The following is a 13,747-nucleotide window of genomic DNA, read 5'->3' on the forward strand; positions in this document are numbered from 1 at the left end:
GGGCATAATTGCGAAATCTCGGCCGTTTCTCCCAAATGACTTAGGCTGTAATTATAGTCGTGGTTTGTGACGGTGTGCGTGTTGATTTGGTCCCGGTGGTTGCGTGCAGAGTGCGTGGGTAAGGTGAGTGTGGTGGCGACGTGTGGCAGCGTTGAGTGCGTGCGTGCGTGCGTGTGTGGGCGAGTCATCCGGGTTCTGGTCAGTACAGCTGTGAGGCGGGACCCGCGCGCACCTCCTCGCCCCTCTTCCTCAGGAAATAGCAATTCCCACGTGAAATTTCAGTGATATTCTCGCCTACTGTCCTCACGGCTGAAATTGTTGGCACGCCCCGGGGTAACCCAGTGTGATAAAGTCGGGAATTGTAGTGTGTAGTGTGAGGTAGGGCGGGGAGAAGTGCCCATGTGGCGAGTGAATTCTCCTGTACCGAGGCTTTTATGAAGGCTCAAGTGTCGTTGAGTGCGTGTAGTGTGGGGGCTCTGTGTACACTCCCGATACCGACTGCAGTGTGTGTGTGATATTTTGTTAACACATTTGCCCAGGTAAATAACTTCCCCCATCCCATTTTACCCCCTTTAACGTAAGAGTGTCTGTGTAAAGGAATCGTGGACCCTACCTACTACCGTGTGGATTTTGCGGCGAGCAGCGCAGCAGGAGAGGCCGGCGGAAGACGACTGGAATACTTTAGTACTCCTAAACCCTGCAAACATCTATCGATTTTTGACGAGGTAAGTATTTTTGGCCTCATCGCCAGGGGGAAAGGGGGAGGGAGGGAACAACTCTTAAGTGTCTTCACTCGGGTCAGGTGTGTGTGTGTGTGTGGGGAGGGGGGGGGGGAGCGAGAACAGAGTGTAGCTTGCCGCTTTCACGTATCGATCCCGCCCTCTGAAAGCTGTGAAAGATCCTAAATAAGAGGGGGAAGGAAACTCACTAGGCCTAGCAAAGCACGCCGCCTCCGCTCCTTAGGCCTACACACCAATTCCTCTCCGGGGTGTGTACATAACGGAAAATTCCCAGCTACGTCGTTTGATATGAAACGTAGACAGGGCGTTGTCAGCCTGTCACACAGACTTATAGCCTACCATTGAGGACTTGTGGAGCAACGACAGGCTGCTTATACTACGCAAATCCTACATTCCATTCCGGTTTGGTAAGGCGGGGGAACGAACTTTGGGAACGTCCCAGTAACACATTAAACTCGCCCGCAAGACCTGGGTGTTGACGACATGAACGGACACGTATTCACCTAGCTGTGTTTGCGGGGGTTGAGCTTTGCTCTTTCGGCCCGCCTCTCAACTGTCAATCAACGGTTTACTAACTACTATTGTTTTTTTCCACACCACACACACACCCCAGGAAGCAGCCCGTGACAGCTGACTAACTCCCAGGTACCTATTTACTGCTAGGTAACAGGGACATTCAGGGTGAAAGAAACTTTGCCCATTTGTTTCTGCCTTGTGCGGGAATCGAACCCGTGCCACAGAATTACGAATCCTGCGCGCTATCCACCTGGCTACGAGGCCCCCTAACGTAGTTTCACTTCATTACAAAATGACCTTCAGAATCGGCATAACCGTTACGTTCAATTTGTAAACATTATGTAAATTCCTAATCCACCGCCCCCTTCCCCCTTCCTTTTTTTTAGCAGTAAATATTCATTTTGACTATTTTAAAGATGTGTACGCGTAGCAGTTTGAAAATAATGACTTGGGGCAGTGTAGCCATATTAAACAAGTGTTCATTATAGCCTACGTGTGAGTGTGGCATTTATACATCCAGTGTTTGATATCATTTGCTAAAAATAATTTGATTGCCTTTCTTTGAACTTTGGTATTGTGAATTCTACCGAATTCAGTACGGGATAATGTAGCAAATTCTACACTAGTCTACCGTATCAGTACGGTGGCGTACTGATAAAGATACGGTAGAGTATCAGTACACCATACCGATGGCGTACTGATACGGTAGACTAGTATACCGGTGTACTTTACCTTACCCCCACCCCCACCTCTGCTATCCTACCAGAAGCCAGTGAATGATAACATAATCACGTGACACATGACCACCTGCTGTTACACATTATATGACCATTCCTCCGAGGCTAAATACGTGTCCATCCCTACCCGGCGGAGTGGTCTACGTGCCCGGTTAGTGTTCGCTCAAAATACCAATTGGGACTACTGGGGTAGATCGCCTCTGTAAACTTACTGGGTAGCTCACCTGTGTAAACTTACCTCCTCGCGGCCACCCAAGTTGATGGTAACATTGGCATGGTTGGTGTAATTTGTTTTGAAGTTGACAGAGACGACTTACCAAGATAATGAATTGACAAATGTGACCAATGTGGTTCTTGTGTTTTAATACAGAAGAGTTTAGTCATAGAACTACTAATGCCGTCTTGCGTCTTTACTTGGATTATGCTCTGCTGTTTGTCAATAAAATAGACAAACTTTGTTATAATTGCACAAAGATTTGTTATAGTTAATTCCCAGCATTGGCGAGCTTTCCAACGAAGATAATGACTTTTAAGGACAATATGCTTGAAATGTACCAAGCTCCAGTAGCAGAAATTGTTGGGATGCACAGTGAATATTAAATCTCAATAGAATAATTACATTGTAATTAGACAAAGTTAGATTTAGAAAAGCTAGGCCTGCATTAAATCCCAGGCAATCGACAGAATAGTGTTAGAAAGGGTTATAAGAATAGGGTGGTTGCATGGAAAATGCCAAAATAATTGTATGAAAAGAGAACCAGCCTTCTTAAACCAATGGCAAGGGAAATATATCTCACCATTTTTAAGCAAAGCCAGAGTTATATACAGAAACTCCAAGTCTGGATATAACACAGCATTTTTATTCATAAACAAACTATAGTCTGAGACACGGTATACTGTAAGCCTCTCCAGTAGTTAGAAACAGTTGATTGACAGTTGAGAGGCGGGCCGAAAGGGCAGAGCTCAACCCCCGCAAGCACAACTAGGTGAATTTAATTCGGAAGTTGTGTTACTTTCTCAGACGGAACACGCGGACCATTAGAAAGTCTGCTCTTAATCGAGCTGTTAGAGTATGCCAGTTCACAGGTAAACGACAGGTTAGAGATCATTTCCTAGTGTGGAGAAGCGTGGTTGGGAACCCGTCTGAGAGGCCACGGCGACCACCTCATTGGAATTCATTACCCGGCGTCAGTAATTAGGATTCCGGCGACGGTTGGGCAACAAGCCGTGGTTGGATGGCCGGGCCAGCCGAAGGGGCATACCAGGGGACGAATATGTCTGGAAGGCATACCACGAAATCTCTCTGATGGGCATCCCAGGGAGGATTATATCAGGAGGGCATCCCAGGGAGGATTATATCTGGAGGGCATCCCAGGGAGTATATCTGGAGTCTTGTATACAAGATGTGTTCGTGATGGTACTGCTGGAGATAGTTTGATGGTGTATTCTTGTTGGTTCTATTAAATTAACGATAAACAGCATGGAAGGGTGTCAATCCATCAGTGCCATAATATATAACCTAGCCTAATAATGATGATTGGGGGAGAGGAAGTAACTGCTACTCATTTCCCTTACCTACCTTATCCTGCTCATCTGTTTTACCCACCTCATCCTCCAACTCTGTGCCAGAAACACTCATGCATGGTCGTGATGACTTGGTCAAGACTTGAGGATGCTGCACCTGCCTCGATCCCCACAGGGCAGGTGGACGGACACCTGCCCCGAGCCCCCCCCCCCCCACTCCCATCCATATGGGGGGGAAGGAAGGACCCATCCCCGGCAGGTGGGTCCCCCTCCCTCAATCCTCCCCACCCTAGGGCAGGGGAGCATCTAATATCCCTTTTCGCCAAGTAATTTTGTCTTGGGTTTTTATTCCTATTTGCTGGCTGTAATTAGTGTGAAGAATTGGCTGGAATTAGGGCCTACTCTCGCCTCATCCACGCGACTATTAAAGTCATTTTTACCGTGTTCGGCTAAATAAAAAAGCGAACACATTTGTTGCAGATACGGTCGGTGTACGAGTTGGAACACGTACAGTGTTCTCGGTAGGACTCGGCGGATGGTACCATGTATGTAGCGTACATTACAGGGGGGTACGGTACCATGTATGTAGCGTACCTTACAGGGGGGGCACGGTACCATGTATGTAGCGTACCTTACAGGGGGTGCGGTACCATGTATGTAGCGTACCTTACAGGGGGGTACGGTACCATGTATGTAGCGTACCTTACAGGGGGTGCGGTACCATGTATGTAGCGTACCTTACAGGGGGGGGCACGGTACCATGTATGTAGCGTACCTTACAGGGGGTGCGGTACCATGTATGTAGCGTACCTTACAGGGGGTGCGGTACCATGTATGTAGCGTACCTTAGCCTTACAGGGGGGTACGTTACCGTGTATGTAGCGTACCTTAGAGGGGGGTACAGTACCGTGTATGTAGCGTACCTTACAGGGGGGTACGGTACCATGTATGTAGCGTACCTTACAGGGGGGTACGGTACCATGTATGTAGCGTACCTTACAGGGGGTACGGTACCATGTATGTAGCGTACCTTACAGGGGGTACGGTACCATATATGTAGCGTACCTTACAGGGGGGTACGGTACCATGTAGCGTACCTTAGTGGGGTACGGTACCATGTATGTAGCGTACCTTACAGGGGGTACGGTACCATGTATGTAGCGTACCCTACAGGGGGTACGGTACCATGTATGTAGCGTACCCTACAGGGGGTACGGTACCATGTATGTAGCGTACCCTACAGGGGGGGTACGGTACCATGTATGTAGCGTACCCTACAGGGGGGGGGGTACGGTACCATGTATGTAGCGTACCCTACAGGGGGGGGGTACGGTACCATGTATGTAGCGTACCCTACAGGGGGTACGGTACCATGTATGTAGCGTACCCTACAGGGGGGGTACGGTACCATATATGTAGCGTACCTTAAAGGGAATACGGTACCATATATGTAGCGTACCTTACAGGGGGGGTACGGTACCATATCAGCGAACCGCACACGAGGCAGGGTACAACTTCGCTTACTATTTTGATGACTTAGGACTTAAGTGAGATAATCGACAGGCATAAAATACACTGAAAGACAAGTTAATTAAATAATCGTCATTGGTCGACTTAAAGAGTCCCTTGTGCTGCATTAGGAGGTACGGTCGTGATAGTTCAGGGCTGTGTTGGTAACGCTGAGAGAAAGAAAGGGGGGTGGGGGGGGGCGGAGGTGGGCCGTGGAGAAAGGTAGATGAGCGGGTAATTGTGTGTGGGGGGGGGGGGGGCCTGGGGAGGGGTGGAAACTTGTCTCTCTTTCAGTCTTAAAGGAAACGGTTTCATTTATTTTTAGAACCGGAGGCAGCAATGTCTTCGGTGAAACTGTGACTCAGGTGTCTGGGCTGTTGCTGCTCTCCTTGCTCAAGCGGGCACGCTGAGGCAGGCCTCGTCAGCGTGCTGGAGTCAGCGTTGGAGTGTATGTACGGGGAATATTGTGGTTGTTTTTATAGATTCAGCTACTCGTCAGAACACAAAGTTGCAAGCAACTCGGGCTATGGTGAGCCCCGTTGTGTACTCACCTGGCACAGGAGTGTGAGTGTGAGTGTGAGTGTGTGTGTAAGGCGAATAGACAGTATCTGCTTTAATGAGCATGAGTGACCTTTACACCTTACATTCCTTTGATATAATGCACAATGCAATCACAATAGCGTGATGTATCCCCGCAGGACGGAGGGGGGACGCTAGGTCGATCTCCGTCCTGCTCAGAAAGTTTTATCTTAATATATCACATCCTTATTTTGTGATTTGAGATTGACTGCTGCCCGGTTATACAAAGTCAACTTGTTGTGAGTTTCAGGTAACCTGGATGTTGTCAGATGTCTCACAGTGGCTCAGATACTCTGGAGTTTCTCCTTCGTTCCGGTGACTCCTTCACCCGGTACTTTGTCCATGGGGCCTCGCAGCCTGGTGGATAGCGCGCAGGACTCGTAATTCTGTGGCGCGGGTTCGATTCCCGCACGAGGCAGAAACAAATGGGCAAAGTTTCTTTCACCCTAAATGCCCCTGTTACCTAGCAGTAAATAGGTACCTGGGAGTTAGTCAGCTGTCACGGGCTGCTTCCTGGGGGTGGAGGCCTGGTCGAGGACCGGGCCCCGGGACACTAAAGCCCCGAAATCATCTCAAGATAACCTCAAGATATGGTGTCCGAGGGAACCTACCTGTGTTTAGGTCCGGGGATCAGCGTCCCCGCATACCTGGAGAGGGTTCTGGGAGTTCTTCTACTTCCCGAGTCTGGCCTCATATCTAATTTATCTTGTCTAATTGCTTTTGAAGTCCACCTTTATACGGGCAATATTTCTAATGCTTGCTGGGAGCAGCCCGGTCTCTGACCAGGCCTCCTGGTTGATGGTCTTCTGACGTATGAATCACAGCCTGGTTGATCATGTAGTCTTTGGAGGTGGTTATAATGTTCTCTCTTGAACTCCGTGGGATGTGGGTTAGTCGTGTCCTGTTATATGTAGATATATATTGGACCTCAGATGATAGTTCTCTCTCAGCGTGCCTATTGCACCTCTTCTCAACGGGGTGCTTATCACTTTTCAGCTGTTTGCGTGGTGCAGATTTGGATTAATCCGTCTTAATAATTTCCAAGTGTAAATTATTGTGTGTATCGGACGCTTGCGCTCCAGAGAATACAGAGTTAACATTTTTAAGCAGTCCCAATAACAGACTGCCAAGTGTTTTTGTTTCTTGCTGTTTTAAAAGCACATTACCTTGCCTTGAGGTTACCGTGAGATGATGTCGGGGCTTAGCAACATTTTTTTTATTGTCAGTTGGGTAGATGTTTATTATATTCAAGTAATGATAAGTAGGACTATTATCCTCGAGTTGCAAACTCCGTATTAAAGTGACTTTCGGTGCTAGTTTCTTATCCCTGCTGTTGCAAGTTAGATATTTATAGTTTCTTCACGTGCTTTATTTAATTATTTGTCGATTTGATTGTAATCGGTGCCATTACACGGTTATTGTGAAACAGAAATTTGGCTGCTTTTGCGAGAGATGGTCAAATGGGCTAGGGTTCAGCCGTGAGTGGGAGTAGCGGCTGACCAGACCAACTATTGGTGCCTGGACAGAGACCGGGCCGCGATGACGGTTCCTGAGAACCACTTCAAGGATGCAACTTTATTCTGTGGGGGTTTTCCTTACCTGGAGCATACCTGGAGCGGGTTTCAGGAGTTCTTCTACTCCCCGAGCCCTGCCTGTTAACTGGTCAACAGTTTACTGTTGTTGAAGATATAGTGACTTGAGGGAATGTCTTGTTCAGCCATTCATAATACTATTAGTTCTTCAGCACCGGTGTTGTGTGTAGGGAGGAGTACGTCGCGTTTTTACCGTAAAGGTAACCGACGTTACACATGTAATCTATGGAAAGTAACGCCTCACAAACCAACCGGTCCTCTCTAATAGTACGTCGTAATTTGATGTATGAATCCCCCCCTACGGCCCAAAACCGATGTCCTAAAAATGACGGCGGCTCTCAAAATTGACGTGGCGTCCCGTTTTCTGTTCGTGGGTCCTCGGATGGGTTAGGTTCGGGCAGTTTAACACACTAGTGGTGGGGTGGTATCTAGGCTGTCTAACGGACGGGCTGCACAAGTATCTAAGTGTTTATGCATGTAGGACTCTATAGTTTAGGTTGAATCCCCTCCCCCTCCCCTGTCCCCCGTCTCTCCCCCTCCCCTCTCCCCCCTCTCCCCCTCCCCTGTCCCCCTACCTCCCCCCTACCTCCCCCTCCCCCCAATACTCTCGTCAGAGTACAATGAGTGCGTCCTACTACCCGCTTTGACCTTTTATCAAGTAGCATTTACACAAGACATTTGCTACGGCGAGGTTAATGCTTAACCAGACCGCTGGATCTATACTGTAAATATAGAGCTGAGCATTTACGATAGAGCATAAGACACCATATAACATTTCAAATATTTGGACCATCTCGCCGCTCTCAGAATGTTCTCTCGGGAAATGAGAGACGAATCAGTTAATATACATATACAAGGAAGATACAGGAATGCCAGGTCACTGGCCGGATTAAGGATGTAGAAGAACTCGTCGAGCGTAATCCATCCCCTAAGACCCGTGACCTTTGTTTTATCCCACCAGGTGTGTGTGTGACTTGTTGGTAGCAAGGACTTTGGTTTATGAACACATTTAGGTACATCTGCATTTATGCAGCGACCCTGGACTATATGAAGGGGAGTGCAGGATGTGTGTCGAGGATTAGCTACGTGATGCTGGAAGAAATTTCAAGTCTCGCAGGATGATTTTGGGTACATTATGAGGATATCGTCAAGAACACGAGAGTGAATAAAGTAATTGCAAAGCTCCAGGTACCTCATGCCAGCTGGTCTGAAAGGTCTAATAACTGGGCATTCGGTGATGTAGTGTGGGAGATCATGTCGCAGTTCCTGCTCACAGAGTTTGCACCTGGAGTGCTCAGGATTGGGAGATCCGTCACCTGCAGCCACCTGCCACAGGTAACGGTAACCCAACCTGATCCTGGCAACCACTGTGTCGCACAGTCTGGTCGACGTTTTGTGATGGCCATTACCTTGTGGTGATTCCTAGGTTTTACGTCCCCGCGGCCCGGTCTCTCACCAGGCCTCCTGGTTGGTTGTCTGGTCAAGCAGGCTGTTGGATGATCGAAATAAATACTAGTTCTTTATAGTTGTGCTTTCATGTCATATGGAGTCGGTAATTTCTCTATTAGATCTAAGTGTTTATAACAATATAGTCGTGACAACAGAGATGGGGACACCAAGGCCTAATTCGGCTTCAAACTTATTATATGCTAATTTGGGTGCAGTGTGTTATTGAGATAGTATCCATACAAAGAGATTCTAAACCTTTATTCTGTGCAGCGATCATGTCATTTATAATTGTTACGATGAGGCTCTTACTGTCGATCTTGTAGTTTTCAAGTGGCTGACGGCCAGACTTTGAATCACAACATATTATTCCTCCAGTGGTTTTTAGTGTACTGGCTGCTAGTTGTGTTTGTGGGGAGGTCAGCCAATTGTTTAATCCGACTCTGATAGTCAGCGTGTAAGTATTGTTTCTATGAAACCTACATGCTGCTGCATTCCGTCCTGTAGACGGTTGGACTGAGCCGTCGGTGTTGACAGTATTCGTGAGGTCGTAGATTTTTGACAGAGGTAATTGTTTCAAGTGTGACAGCTTTAAAAATAGCAAAATTTTCATTACCATGCATGCGCGTGATAGTAAAGTTGCCGCCCAATTGGGTGGGTGTGGAGCAAGATTAGTAACTGTGATTGACTCGCCGTAGGTGTAAACTGCCTTGTAGAGAGACTGTTGGGGGCCTTTCTTGAATCACTTGTGATATAAAAAGCCTTATTGATATACATTTGTATCTGTATACACACACACACATACCTCACGACACTGGAAGGCAGAAGAGTAAGAGGGGACATGATCACAACCTACAAAATTCCTCAGAGGAATTGACAGGGTAGCTAAGGATAAACTGTTTCAACACGGGTGGTAACGCGAACAAGGGGACACAGGTGGAAGCTGAGTATGCCAAATGAGCCACAGGGACGTTAGAAAGAACTTTTTCAGTGTCAGAGTAGTTAATAAATGGAATGCACTAGGAAGTGATGTGGTGGAGGCTGACTCCATACACAGTTTTATATGTAGATATGATAGAGCCCAATAGGCTCAGGAATCTGTACACCTGTTGATTGACGGTTGAGAGGCGGGACCAAAGAGCCAGAGCTCAACCCCCGCAAGCACAACTAGGCGAGTACTCACTCACTCACAACTATGTGAGTACACACATACATATATTTGTCATATTAATAACTGTAACTAGCTTCACAACACTGTCACTTGCTTAGCTAAATGAACTATGGGAATCACGAGCTAAATGAACTATGGGGATCTCTTCCTGAACCCATTATATGCTTATATAAATGCCCTTTCCACCACCACCTTGCAAGGGATGGGTATGGGGTGTATCATAAATAAATTTATAAAATCCTTCCTGGTGACGGATGTGTATGATAACTGAATGGTGGGGTACAGATAAAGAGGAATATCAGTGACAGGTAGATTACATTTAAAAAGAGTGTTGAGATTGTAGCCATTTTTACTCAGCCATTTATCATAGTGAGCGAGTGAGTGGGCACCAGTCAACAGGGTGTTAATAGCACTAAATAATTCGTCTCTGAGCAATGCAGGAGATGTAGGGTCTCTCATGGCAAAAGGTCGTGTTGACTTGCATGATTCTCTCTAGTATGGCTGAAAGCTTCAGTTCTTCCCTCATGTTGATGATTCTTGTGATTCAAGAAATATACCCTCTTGGCCTCATACTTCATACTTGGCCTCTTATTCTAGTTCACTTCTAGAGGCTCTGAAGTTAATTAAGTGGACGACATGATAATCAACTAGTGATCTTACAAACATCGTGTAGAATAGTCTAGCATATTTTACATAGATACCAATATTCTTATCAATAAGTGTTTCCTGTTTTTCTTTCTCTTAATCTACGATATCGGTCGTTTAGTGCCACTGTTATACCTACTCCAGGGTATTGTGCTCCCCTGTTTCAGTGTTTTGCTTGTTGATTTTAAAAGCTAAACCTTCGGGCTTGTGTGTAGTGACACACACACACGAGGTAGCCTAAAACAGTTGTTTTGAGGCGAGATCGATTCCCTCCAGCCGTGTTTAGTACTGGGTACTCCCGCTAGGGTTCCCTCCAGCCGTGTTTGGTACTGGGTACTCCCGCTAGGGTTCCCTCCAGCCGTGTTTGGTACTGGGTACTCCCGCTAGGGTTCCCTCCAGCCGTGTTTGGTACTGGGTACTACAGCTAGGGTTCCCTCCAGCCATGTTTGGTACTGGGTACTCCCGCTAGGGTTCCCTCCAGCCATGTTTGGTACTGGGTACTCCCGCTAGGGTTCCCTCCAGCCATGTTTGGTACTGGGTACTCCCGCTAGGGTTCCCTCCAGCCATGTTTGGTGCTGGGTACTCCCGCTAGGAGGTACAGTCTGGGTAGGTCAGGATCTTGCTGTTACCTTGTAACTAACAGCAGCGGCGTGATAAACATGATCGTCCTGTTGGTTAAATACATAAATCACGTCCAAATTTGGCCATAGCGCGCATACGAGCGCAAAGTGACGTTATTTTTAAGAGGACGGGTTGTGGTATTAGACTTCAGATTGAAGAAAGTATTCACAAGACTCACTTGGGGTAACTCGTCGAACCCAGTCTGTGTTCTACGAGTTGGAGTATACCTGGAGTATACTCCAGGTATACTTCAAGTATACAGTGTAGCTCCCTGAAGGTCGGTTTTTAGAAATTGTACAGTACATTTTTAACTACAAGTTAAAGATGGATTCTCCAAGGTGTTGAGAGTTAATTTGAGGTTATATAGCCTACCTTGCGATGATTTCGGGGCTCAACGTCTCCGCGGCCCGGTCCTCGACCAGGCCTCCTGGTTGGTGGACTGGTCAACCAGGCTGTTGGACGCGGCTGCTCGCAGCCTGACGTAGCCCATTGAATTCATGTTACGTTATCTATGCGGATCAGATCATTTAATTGTTAAGTTATACTAGGCTGTCCGGATTGTAAGTTGTACAGTCAAGTTGTCAAGTTGTAAGTTGTACAGTCAAGTTGTAAAAAAACTCAAGTTGTGAGTTGTTTACTCGTGATTGTTCTTATTTTGTTTTCTTTTATGCACATCTGTTCATTACGAACAGAACACCTGTTCTGACAGATGCACACCTGTTCATTACGAACAGAACACCTGTTCTGACAGATGCACACCTGTTCATTACGATCAGAACACCTGTTCTGACAGATGCACACCTGTTCATTACGAACAGAACACCTGTTCTGACAGATGCACACCTGTTCATTACGATCAGAACACCTGTTCTGACAGATGCACACCTGTTCATTACGAACAGAACACCTGTTCTGACAGATGCACACCTGTTCATTACGAACAGAAATGTAAACTATTTGGCCAGACAAATATTTGTCTACTAAATGTTGGGACTGTGTGACCCAACATATATTAAGTTGTGTAGTGTTTTACTGATAATGACCTTTATGAATAAACATGAACATATTGGTAGTTTTGTATTGTAAGAATATATACAATTGTTGACTCAAAATATTCCGCCATGGGGGGTTTCCCGTAGCCTGGTATGACCTCCCCTAGAGCATAGGCTACCTTGCATCGTTAGCGTTGCAACGATAGCCGGTCTAGCGTTTTCACGCTACTGCATAAGTGTGATTCACTAGGGCCTTGTTGGGGGGGATGTGAGGTGGTGGAGGAGTGACTCACATGAGGTGAGACAGTTGTGTGTGGGGGGGGGGGACGGTAGGGGTGCGTGGGGGGGACGGTAGGGGGGCGTGGGGGAGGGGGTGTTGCATAGCAGCTTAGTCACCTCAGACCCAACCCGGACGGGCACGTACTGTCAAGCTTTCTAACTGTATAGGCGGGCTGAGTGACGAGGACCTCGTGCTGTAAACACCACGTTTAAGCTGGTGGGTTTCTAATAAGTATAGAAACCCATTCTATATATATTACGGGCTCACCATAGCCCGTGCTACATGGACACTTCCTTCTGAGTAGCTGTATCTAAAACAACAACATTCTATACTGAGAATGGTACAGTTTAGTGTGTCTGTTGGTACAGTTTAGTGTGTCTGTGTCTTTTTTTTTTTGTATTTTATGAAAACTTGCCACCACACTGACGTGTTCACGAATAAATTAGACAAGTTCCTGCAGGAAGTTCCCGACCAACCAGGCTGTGGTGGCAAGGTCTCACAAGTCGAGCCTGGCCTCGGGCCGGGCTTGGGGAGTAGAAGAACTCCCAGAACCCCATCAAGTAGGTACAGCAAGCAGGCAAGGTGGTGGATGTGTGGACCTTCGGATGGCTAGGTAGTATTACCTTTCTAGAAGTGATGATTGTGATGTCCATAATGGTGATTGTATTATAACGATTGTTACGAATGTTTGACATGTTAATTGGTTAGTGTAAAAGTGCTTATATCTGTGTATTGGTAAAAAGATTGTGATGATTGTAGGCTAATGTTGATGGTATGGTGAGGTAGGCGATGCTGTAGGGAGGATAATCATTCCCATCACAACAAAAGTAACTTTTATCACGTTGGCATGGCATTGTAGATATTATTTTAACCGTGTGAAAATTTTCTTTTGACTAGTCACTTGTAGACTTGCTTGGGTTGCCGACACCAATAGCCTAGTTGAAGGCCGGAATGCAGAGAGCATAAGCTCCCCCCCCCCACCTTTGCCCCCCCCCCCCCCACCGTTGCCCCACCCCCCACCGTTGCCCCCCCCCCCCGGTAAAGGATGGGGGGGGGGGGAGGATGCCGGTACTGAAGTGCGTGCAGCGCGCACTAACTCCTGCCAGTTGGAAAGTCGCCCTGTTCAATTCCCAGTCCGTAAGGCATCCTGTTTACCTGCAGTCTTTTTCCTGCAGTTTGTTCCGGCTGGTCCCCTTTTTTTACTGCAAAAAGCCGGCGTGGGTCGCTAAGGTGTTTGGAGGAGAAAGAAGAAACGGAAAGAGTGGGGTGAAGGGAGGGAGAAAGCGAGAGGAAGAGAGGTGAAGGGAGGGAGAAAGCGAGAGGAAGAGAGGTGAAGGGAGGGAGAAAGCGAGAGGAAGAGAGGTGAAGGGAGGGAGAAAGCGAGAGAAAGAGAGG

General features: G+C 47.2%; 1 protein-coding gene across 4 annotated transcripts in view; it reads left to right on the forward strand.

The window, feature by feature from the left end:
* The first annotated feature begins 583 nt into the window (after nt 1-583).
* The window catches only part of PlexA (plexin A), a 418,994-nt gene continuing 405,830 nt past the window's right edge, over nt 584-13,747 (forward strand). For 3 of the 4 annotated variants that reach the window (XM_069323905.1, XM_069324026.1, XM_069323965.1), the window contains exon 1: nt 593-725. The gene's annotated coding sequence lies outside the window, so the exon portion shown is untranslated. Of the gene's footprint in view, nt 726-13,747 lie in introns of all 4 variants that reach the window. The other variant, XM_069324085.1, reaches the window with a different exon arrangement.

This window comes from Procambarus clarkii, chromosome 1 (assembly GCF_040958095.1).
Source record: "Procambarus clarkii isolate CNS0578487 chromosome 1, FALCON_Pclarkii_2.0, whole genome shotgun sequence".
Taxonomy (NCBI): Eukaryota; Metazoa; Arthropoda; class Malacostraca; order Decapoda; family Cambaridae; genus Procambarus; species Procambarus clarkii.